Below are 10,888 nucleotides of genomic sequence, written 5' to 3'. Positions count from 1 at the left end.
TTAGCCAGCCCATCTGTGCAAGGAAAGGAGGGGGGACTTGCAAGCTTTCAGGAGAATGAAAACTTGGATGCATTGCTTCCTATGGCTCAGAGGTAAGGGAAGGAGAAGTCCCTAGTCTTGTGCCTCAGCTCATCCTGTTACCTCCCTGAGAGCTTGGACATGTTTGTTTTCCAGCCTCCAGGAACATCTTCTGAGGGCTTTATAGAGTCCCATTTACATCCCTGGCTTCACCCTTACTTAGCTTGCGGTTTGCCTGCCATCATCAGGAAAGCTCTGGGCAAAGGCAATTCAATGATTGTGTAGACAAGATGGCCCAGGGGTCTTGGGAAATTCTGCTTCGTGGGGAAAACACAGAAAGCACAAGCACACCCAGGGGAGGCATTTGTGCTCTGTTAATCCCCAAAACATCTTTACAAAGAAAAATTAAAGGCAAATTTAGACTAGAGTTAAGTAAAGGATATTACAAACAGAAAATGTTATGGGTGTGCTAGGAAAATGAACATTTGGAAGTTCCTTCACAAAGCCAGTCTGAGATCCGTGTATCGTGTGCTCTGAATTATCTGCCAGATAGCTCTGGGACTTTCAAAATTAAAACTGAAATGGGGGCAAAATACCCTAAGAGAAATAAACCTCAAAGATTTTTTTCATTTTATTAAAAAATAATCCACGTCTGTGTGGTATCTAAAACGGTACAGTGCAAGGGAATGGCTCAAAGTGACAGGTTTGTGATTGAAGGCATCTATGAAAAGAGTGATTCCCCAAAGTGCCTGGCAGGGGGAGCTGTGCAGAGGGCATTTTCCTAACCTGAGACTTGCCAGGCGGAGAAAGCCATGGTTCCCAGTGCCCTGGAAACCCCATTCAGTCTTTTCCTCTCTCTTCAGGGTCTTCCCACGTTTGCCATTGGCCTCCACCTCCCATACTACTGACACAGCACTGGCCCTGCCACTGCCACTGCCATTGCCATTCTGAAGCCATTTAACATCCTTAGATAGTGAACCATCACCCCAAACCCAAAAGCCGAATTCATGACCATGCTCCCTTCTTCCTGTCCTGCCTACCTCCCAACCAAGTCTACTTCTTGGCTTTGTTTCTGATAATAGCACCTCTGTTCTCTCAGTCACCTCCACTGAAACCACCGAGTTACTTTTTACTTTCCCTCCATTCACCCTCCCCCTAAACCTACTGTGGAGTAAAGAATTAACCTCATGCAAAGAAAGGTGTGACCTTTGCCTTCGGTGCCCAAAAAGTGATCTCTAGGCCCTTCAGCTGTCCTTCATGATGAGAATGTCTTTGTTTACCTAGGGACCCTCAGCCATAGCAGATACTCTAACAGCATGATTGCAGAGCACGAGATAGGAGGTGGATTAGGAAGTATTTCCCAAAGACGGACACAACAATATCTTTTACCCCACATTCTCTTTGGATCCCTGAGCTGACTGTGTAAGGGATCCAACTATTCCAAGGCTGTCACGTCGTGAGGAAACGCAGATCACAACGAGAAGCCCTGGGTTGGTGCTCCAGTTCACAGCCTCTGCCAGGTGCCAGACAAGTAAGGGAAGACACTGCCAATGATTCCAGCCCCCAGCCATCAAGTTATCCCCAGCCACTCACGTCTTCTTGGCTGAGGTCCCAGACGTTGTGGAACAGAAGAGAACTGATTCCAATGTGTCCTTCCCAAATTCCTGATCTACAAATTCTGTGAGTGTAATAAAATGGTGGTATTATGCCACTAAGTCTTTAGCCAATTTGTTGCCTTACACCACTAACTGATACACTTTTCCAGCCACACAGGTCTGGGTTGGGCTTCCATTCTCTGGACTCCCATGGCATCTTGTACTTTTTTTATTCTACCTTTCCATACGGAATGGTCATTGCCAGCTTGCTCATCTGTACCCCACACTGGGCATCACGCTATGAAGTCAGAGACTGCATTTATCTCTATGTGTCTATATCTCCTCAGCATTCTGCAAGACACCTAGCAATAAATAGGGAATAATAATCATCCAACAAATCCCCCAATAAGATGATGCCACAAGAGCACTAAAAGAGCTTTTGACGATTGGCCAAAAACATCACAGAACAGGAAAAAAACAGTCCAGAATATGCACCTGGTGAATCAGATGGATCATCTTCTTGTATGAAAGGAAGCACCCCAGGGGCACCTGGGTGGCTCAGTTGGTTAAGCGTCTGGCTTTAGCTCAGGTCATGACTTCAGCGTTCCTGGGTTCAAGCCCCGCGTCAGGCTCTGTACTGACAGCTCAGAGCCTGGAGCCTGCTTCAGATTCTTTGTCTCCCTCTCTCTTTGCCCCTCCCCAACTCACGCTCTGCCTCTCTCACTCTCAAAAATGAATAAATGTTAAAAAAAAAAAAACTTAAGAAAGGAAAAGAAAAGAAAGGAAGCACCTCAGATCAGTGTGAGGGTTGACAAAAGCCCAAGCCCAATTCCACCACAAAACCAGCTTTCAAGGTGTGAATTTTTCATAAAAGGAAGGCAAGTCTGCACTGGAAGATAGACCCAGATAGCAGAAAGGCTAAAGGGTCAGGGCTTTGATTCTGGGTGGAAAATTATACTGGGAGTTTAAACCACAAAGGGACCCGGAGAGAGAAACAATGCCTCGCTGACCTTTATCTAAGGCCTGAAATTAATTATTAATCATAGGTCCTGACCCACATCTACTGAGCTGCATCCTATTTCAACAGAGGCCTTTATGATGCTCAAAAGATTTAGGAAAAGGGCCAGGGTGTCACTCTGGGCAATAATGAAGGGATCAGGAAGATTCACTCCCCGGATTAGGAAAAATTAACGTTTGGCTAAACTGCCAAGATTTTATTTAGAAAAACTTGATGGGAATGAAAACGTGTGAATTCCCCGGCCAAGTAAAAACCTGCAAAAACAAGGAATATTATCTGATCTTATTTCCTAAACAGAAGTAGGAATAACGGATTACAAGAATGTTGGCGGCCTATGAAATAATGACCTGCCAACACAATAGCATGTAAACAAAGCAGACAAGGGAGGTTAGGTAATAGAATGAAGATTTCTTTAAAAAGAAAACTGGAAGTTCAATTTAAAAAACTATTTCCAGGGTTGTGTAGGTGGCTCAGTCAGTTAAGCGTCCCACTCTTTACTTTGGCTCAGGCCAGGATCTCAAGGCTTGCATTGTCAGTGTGGAACCTGCTTGGGATTCTCTCTCTCTCAAAAATAAACAAATGTTTAAAAAAAAACCCTATTTCAACAGTAGAGAATTGTATGTTTTGACATTTTTCTCTCTTCGATGCTCTGGGCTTTCTTTCTCAAAACCACTAATATGAAAAGGAAGGCGTTAATAAAATAACCAATTCTGGGGCGCCTGGGTGGCGCAGTCGGTTAAGCGTCCGACTTCAGCCAGGTCACGATCTCGCGGTCCGTGAGTTCGAGCCCCGCGTCGGGCTCTGGGCTGATGGCTCAGAGCCTGGAGCCTGTTTCAGATTCTGTGTCTCCCTCTCTCTGCCCCTCCCCCATTCATGCTCTGTCTCTCTCTGTCCCAAAAATAAAACGTTGGGGAAAAAAAAAAAAATAATAACCAATTCTGACAAATGGCAGAGCGGCACGCTTGCCGAAAGATCTCATAATCAGAGAGGACTGGGGCCTCATCAAGGTCCAATTTGGTGCTTTAAAAATCCACATCCATGGGGGCGCCTGGGTGGCTCAGTCGGTTAAGCGTCTGACTTCAGCTCAGGTCATGATCTCGTGGTCCATGAGTTCGAGCCCCGTGTCGGGCTCTGGGCTGATGGCTCAGAGCCTGGAGCCTGCTTTGGGTTCTGTGTCTCCCTGGCTCTCTGCCCCTCCCCCACTCACACTCTGTCTCTATCTCAAAAATAAATAAACTTTAAAAAAATTTTTTTTAATTCACATCCGTGTTTGTCTACGGGAGTCTTTCAAGCTGAGAACCATGTCTTTTCTCTTCCCTCAAGCTTGAAGAGTCAAAAATTTACTAACTTTTTAAACATGTAATACATTCACATGATATAAAATTCTACAGGTACAAAAGGGTAGAAGCTGCAACTAAGTTTCCCTCTAAGAGTGCTTTTTAAATGCCCAGTTTTATTCCGGAAATTTAGAATCTCTGATGCCTTATTTCGGACCCACAGCAAGAATAGCATCAGGAGTCATTTTCTGTGTTTGTACCAAGAAAAGAAATCTATTCAATCGATTTGTAGTGTTATTATTACAGTCACTTTGTGTCTTAATTCAACTCTTCTGAATTTACTTTCCCTCCTCACCATATTTTGAGACTTATGACCATGGCAAAATCCTACCACCTAGTGGAAAAATTCTCCATCCTTTGCTCTGAATCCTTTTTACAATTTAGAACACATTAGCTGTTAGCCATTAGCTACGTATGTAGGTCACTTTGAAAACTTTAAAGGAATAAACTGTTCAGACACTTTTAATAAATGAAAGATGCTGTAGATTTTGGCCTCAGAGGCTTCAGCAATGTTTCCATTTCTGAGACAAACAATAGTTACTGGGACCTGCAGAGATCTACTTCCATTGTTGAGACTTTTTTCATTTTTATATTCATTTAGTGTTGATAACATCAAGATATAGGCACCACTGGATGACATCAGGCACAATATTAATCTCTTGGACATGTTAAGGATGGTAAATTCATCTCCGCACCTGTCTAGCAGTCATTGAAATTGAGAAATAAGCATGTCTTTCACAGACTTGAGGGAAAAGACATGTTTCTTTCTCAATTTGAATGACTCACAGACAGGTGAGTAGATGTGAATTCACCATGCTTTCAGTAGATTTTGAGGTTGTATTTCACAATGGCTAGATGACAATTCTATGTGTATTCACAGACAGGGATTTTCCAATGCTTTATTTAGTTTGACTACCCCATCACAGTCAATAGGTTTGAAGGCACAAAAGGTGATGCAGAGATTATGTACTAAGGCTCCGACCAATACATCAGAGAAGAGAAGGGGAGGAGAAGAGAGAGAACAAAAATAGTTAAATTTTCCTGAAATTTCAGTCCATTCTAAATCGGCATGAGTTGACACTGAAAGAAAATAAGATCTTTTCTCTTTTCTCCTTCTTCCAGATGGAATCTTGGGTTCAGGTCATTCAATCACTTGCCTCAGACAGCAAAGAAAAAACAAACAAACACCTGCCAATAGGGACAAAGAAGTAATACTACCAGAAGTTCAAGGTCCTACCTTACATTTGTGATGCCTTGTCTGTTCATCTGTTTGAATATCCAGGTGCCTGCAAATCTCTTTTGGCATTTGATTCACTCATTTTGGGATTCCTACACCATGAGAAAGAGTTGTCCCATCTCCCCAGACCGTCTTCAACTTTCATATTTCACACTACAGAAATCATTCACCTCAAGTCCACCCCCCCCCAACCCTATGAGTGTCCTTCATATAAATGTATGTCTTCCTTGGGGTGCCTGGGTGGCTCAGTCAGTTAAGCATCTGACTCTTGGTTTCAACTCAGGCCATGATCTCACAGTTCGTGAGTTTGAGTCCTGCATCAACTCTGTGCTGACAGTGTGGAGACTGCTTGGGATTCTCTCTCTCTACCTCTCTCTCTGTCCCTACCCTGCTCTTGCTCAGGCTCTCTCAAAATAAATGAATAAACTTTAAAAAATAATAAAAATAAATGTATGTCTTCCCTTTTCCTCCTATCTCCTCAGTCAAGGAAAATATTGGTTATCTCCTGTCAACTCCCTCTCTCCCTTTTTAAATGGAGGCTTGATATTTTCTGGATTATCTTGTCTTAATGAGGAGGTAAGTTCACAAATACTTTCTTCTCTCTTCAGCTCCCATTTCCATACCACACTCTTAGTCACCAACACCAATGTCCATATTCAGAATTTATGTTCTAAAAAGTCTGAGCCAAAACTAACGTTATCTCTTCCTTCTCTCTTTCTTCCATCAAATTTTGTAATTGAGTATCCATATTGATAACTCCTTGGCATTCCCATTTTTTTTGGCATTCCCATTTATGAATAAACTTTAGCATTCAGATTCAGGTATCTCCAGGAGGATTTCAATGGAAGGATGGAGAATAAAGCAGTTGGGAGGCTTGACTGAGGAGTTTTAGAGTTTATGACTGGCTCATAATAAAACCCTTTCTCTGAGAACCACCCTGCAAAAGCCATGTTCATACAATATGGTCCCACACCCCAGTTCAGCCATATGTCAATAGACCAAAAATAGTCACCTGGTAAAAACTGAGCCACAGATTCTCCTAGAAACTTGGAATGGAGTTCAAAGAGATTCAGGTTGTTTCTGGAACTGAGGACATAAAAACTTACAGGCTATCATCAAGTTTTTACACAGTAAAAGATTGATCTGCAGAGAAAGAAGAATGAAGGAGAGACAAAAGAACCAGACCAGAGAAACTTCCCATCTGTTCTTCCTCGTTCTTAAGTCCTCCCACTTCCTATTGGAAAACAACTTTAATGCTTCATGTGGTGTGTGGATCTGTTGGTGGTGAATTCTTTCAGGTTTGTATGTCTGAAAAAAAATGCATTTCTCTTGTTTTAAAAGTTATTTCTGCTGGGTACAGAACTTTGGGTTGACAGTTATTGTTGTTTTAATGTTGGTACTTCACCAGTATTGTTTCACTATCTTCTCACTTCTCACTTTGTTTCCCATGAGAAATCTGTCATCCTTATCTTTGTTCCTCTGTATTTAACATTTTTTATTACAGATTTTGAGCAATTGGATTACAATATGCTTTCTTCATGTTTCTTGTGCTTTGGTTTCACTGAGCTTCTTGGACCTGAAGATTTTTAGTTTCCATCACATTTGGAAAACTGGGAGCCTGTATTTATTCAAATATTTTTTCTTCTCTCCTGTGGGGACTCCAATCACACAAAACTTAGACTCCTTGGAATCGAGATATAGTTGATGTTCTGTTTACTTCTGCTGGTTTCTCTCTCTTTTTTTAATGTTTATTTCTGAGAGAGAGACAGAGTGTGAGTGGGGAAGGGGCAGAGAGAGAGAGACACAGAATCCGAAACTCCAGGCTCCAAGCTATCAGCACAAAGCCCAATTCCAGGCTCAAACCCACAAACTGTGAGACCATGACCTGAGCCGAAGTCCCATGCTCAGCCAACTGAGCCACCCAGGCGCCCCTGCTGTTTCTCTTTTTGTTGCATGTTTCATTTTAAATAATTTCGATGGTTTTGCCATCAAATTCACTGAAAATTTCTTCTGCAATGTCTAATCTGCTGTTAATACATCCAGTGTATTTTTCATCTCACACCCTGTAGTTTTCATTCAAGAACCTTTAATTTGGGTCTTTTTTATGCTTTCCTTTTCTTCAGCTTTTTAAACATATGGAATACAATTCAAGGCAGGAAACTGGGACAATGGTAGGGCTTACCTTGTTTGTTTCCACTCTAGAGATAATAGTCCTTCAGTGCCTGATGCCCATTATCTTGACACCACAACTGCATGTATCTTGGGGGACAAGGGAACGATAAATCCAGTCCTAGCTACTTTGTCTTGATCAGAAGCAGAAATCCCTTCTTCCATTGCCAAAGGCCTCTTGTTTGGCTTTTCCTTGGATTTCAGCATATACTAGCCAATGTCTTTTGAAAAAAAAATTCTCTTTTGGCCTAAGCAACAATATCTGATACACTGAACAAGTAGAACTCGTGGAGTTTCATCATAACAACAACAACAACACCTGAAAACTATATTTAAATCTCTTCACTGGGAGGTAACCATTCTTCTCCTGATCTTGGAAAAAAACTCAGGGCAATCTATGTAGAAGTTTTCAATATTAGTACCCTCCATGTATACGTCACCCTAAGAAGGGACAAAGAAAGCTAATAGCAGGGGACATCTTACATCTCTAATATAGGTGATAGACTGGCAGGAAATTTGGGAAGTAAAAAATGAAAATAGGATATATAAATAAGTAGCTACAATGAATTTATGTAATATCATAGGCTACACACATCTATAATGTGTTTTTAATTTCTAATCATTCAGAGGAGCTATGGAGAATCACCATATTCACCCATAAAATTACCCTGAGTGCCAGAGGCAGAATTCCAAACCACATAAATCTTTGATCTGACCTAATACATGTGGCCCTCCTTACCACAACACAACCATTAAGACCAAAGAATAAGTTGACATGGAATCAAAGAATGTCAAGAAATAGACACAAAATCAATCAAGATTAAACTAAAGGTGAGTCTAATTAAAATAATTTGGAAGTAAAACTCCACCTAAGAAACTGATAATGAACAGATGTAGGAAAGGATTAAAAAGAGGAAATGCCAAATGTATTTTAAGAGAGGAGCCAATTATGAGAAAAGAGTATGGATGTAATTTGGACCGTAACAATGGATGAAGGTTGGTGAACCATCCACGGATAAGCTAGGTCTCTTAAGATAAGGCAGCCAAGTGCTGCCTACACATCCATGACTCCTTGAACACCACACTCCATTTTAAGCACTTTATTTGCTGAGGAACAAATGAAAATTGGAAAGAATCCAAGGAAAACTAAAAGTGATCATAGAAGAGCAGTTTTTTCAGGACAATCTAAATTAATTAAAGATGGAAAATCTGGTGAAAAGACAGTGAAAGCAAAGAAGGATGCATGGATGAAATTTAGTCATAAAACCAGTGCACAAATCCAAACAGGAAGAGAGTATGACAAGAATAGGAGGACAAAAGCATTAAACCTAGAAAAACCTATAATACAAAGACATTTGGGGTTTGGGGCAAACAAACAAAAAGGTGTGAATTACAGGGAGCACAGCCTAGCTTTGTGAAGGAGAGAGGACTTACTGGTCAGGTATCTTTTTTTCTAAACTTCTTGAGTCAGAAATGGAGCTGAACACTGAATAAAATGCAGGAACACAAAGACTTTCTTGTCTCCAACACAGTTACAGTTTCCAAATCAGTTTCATTGGCAGTGAACCCATGCAGTTGCACAGGACTCTGTGCAGGACCATCTTGAAATTCTCAATAATTTACAAAGGGCCTGAAATTTCATTTTGTGCTGGACCTCATAAATTAGAGAGCTGATCCTGCAATAAACTCCAGACTATAAAAAATTTTACCACTACTCACAAAATGTCTTTTCCCTCCACATCTAAAATTACAGATAAATCTAGAGAGAGACTAACGCAAGAACAAGGACCATCCATTCAACTCTTTGCTCTGCAAGACCTCCCCTTCTGTCATACCTGCCAAGTGAGCTTTCCCCAGTCTTCCTTCCCCAAAATAATAAGCACAAGGACAATGGATTCCTCCACAGAGGTCACTATGTGTTAATAAAGTCTTTCTTTGGTCAAGTGATACCTCTAATCTTTCCAGATTAAATCACATTTGTTCTTGCAGAATCCACACTCTGTTTCTGGTGAGTAAAGAACTACATTGGTAGAAAGGAGAGCAGGCCTGCAAGGCCTAAGATATTAAAGATTCCTTACCCCAAAATAGTATTAATAAGTGGGAAGTTGTAAGAAATACACATGCACATAAATATATTCTAATAGCTACAAACTTTGATTTATATATGCAAAAAGTCCCCCTCTGTGCCAGACACTGTCAGGCACTGGGGATTCAAGGATGAATAGAGCAACGTTTCTAACCTTATGGCAGTTATTGTCCAGTCATATTAAATGTGTTCAGTTTATTTAAGTCCAGATACTGAACAGGCAGTTCATTCTTTATCTGAAGCACAGTAAAAAGATCTGGATTGAACAGATATATGGAAATCATCTATATATAAATGGCATATGAAACCATAAAATAAGCTAACCCAGAAATAGCACGTAGAGACAGAAGAACAGTGGGCAAAGCCCCAGGGAATGGCAACTTTCAAGAGGGAGGCAGAGCAAGAGGGGCCTTGAATGGAAATAGAATGGAAACCCCAGGAGTATAGAAGGAAAATCAGGAGAGTGTTGGCCCAGAGATCAAGGGAGTAAACAGTTTCATGAAAGGAATGATCAACAATGTCAATTCCAACAAGAAGGTCCACTAAGAAAAGGTTTGAGAAATGAGCATTGGATCTAGCAATGAGGTCATCTGTTATTAAACCTTAGCAAGGACAGTTTCCACAGATAGGTAGAGGTGAATGTCCAGTTGCAGTGGACTATAAAGAACGGACGTGAGGTCCAACTATAAAAGACAACGGGCGGAGCCCACCATTTTCAGAGCTCCAGACAAAAAGGAGAATCAGAAACAAGGCAGTGGCTAGAGGAGATACTGGGAGAAGTATTTATTAGGAAAGGAGAGACTTAAATGGGTATCAGCCAGAAGAGGAACTAGTGGAAAGGGACAGACTGACTACAGAGAGCAAGCTCCCAGATTAGAAAAAGAGACTGAGATTAAGGACAGAAGGCAGTGCAGTGCACACTGATCTGAATCTTGAGGAAAAGCCACAGACGGGGTGAGGTGGTAGGTAGGCCTGTAGAGAGACAAGACAGTCATTCAGAGAAACTCTCCTGATGGCTTCAGTATTCTCTCTGAAGGTAGGGCAAGCAACCAACCCAGTTTCCTGGGAACAGAAGGCTTTCTTAGGACAGTTGGTCAGCCTATTGTCTGCTCGAGGGCATGCCTTCCCTCCCCCGCCAAACCTTTCCAGCTCTTATTCTCAGGGTCACAGAATTTGGGTTATGCCCCAAATGGTTATGCCTTTTGGCATAACCATGTGTGGTAATCATATCTTCCCACTTAGGAGTAAGCTCCATGAGGGTGGCATGTCTGCCTGGTGAAAAGACACTTACGGAGTTTGATAAATTCTTACTGCTTTGTAGAGAGATACTTCCCAAAAGACCTGAAATAAGGTTACCCTGTGCAAACCTTCCTAAAAGTGAGATCAGAGAATTTGCCAAAATTCAAAAAAACTATGAACCCCTCACCA

The sequence above is a fragment of the Prionailurus bengalensis genome, chromosome A2 (genome assembly GCF_016509475.1).
Source record: "Prionailurus bengalensis isolate Pbe53 chromosome A2, Fcat_Pben_1.1_paternal_pri, whole genome shotgun sequence".
Taxonomy (NCBI): Eukaryota; Metazoa; Chordata; class Mammalia; order Carnivora; family Felidae; genus Prionailurus; species Prionailurus bengalensis.
This window is presented reverse-complemented; position numbering follows the sequence as displayed.